Source organism: Lagopus leucura, unplaced genomic scaffold (assembly GCF_019238085.1).
Source record: "Lagopus leucura isolate 7727_CA_CO unplaced genomic scaffold, USGS_WTPT01 Super-Scaffold_100014, whole genome shotgun sequence".
In the NCBI taxonomy this organism is placed as follows: domain Eukaryota; kingdom Metazoa; phylum Chordata; class Aves; order Galliformes; family Phasianidae; genus Lagopus; species Lagopus leucura.
The window spans coordinates 4,879,114-4,879,394 of NW_024962268.1; positions in this window are offsets into that span (position 1 = coordinate 4,879,114).

The window sequence follows — 281 nt, forward strand, 5'->3', positions numbered from 1 at the left end:
CTTCCCGTCTGAAATGATGTTAGAAACTGTTATGCCTTATCTAGGATTTGAAGAACTCTCTAGTCTTCTAGCAGAACTTCTAATTAATAGACTCAGATTTGTATTGGAGAACTACATGTTATCAAGAGCTTCCAATTCAATCATCGTAACAGAACTGGAATAGGCTATACAGGGGCTGTGCCATGTGCCCCGGCACCCGGTTGGTGCTAGGACCTGGGGTGGGACCAGCAGCGACAGTGCTGCTACTTTGCTGCTGTCTATTTAAAGACTGCCCTGAATCA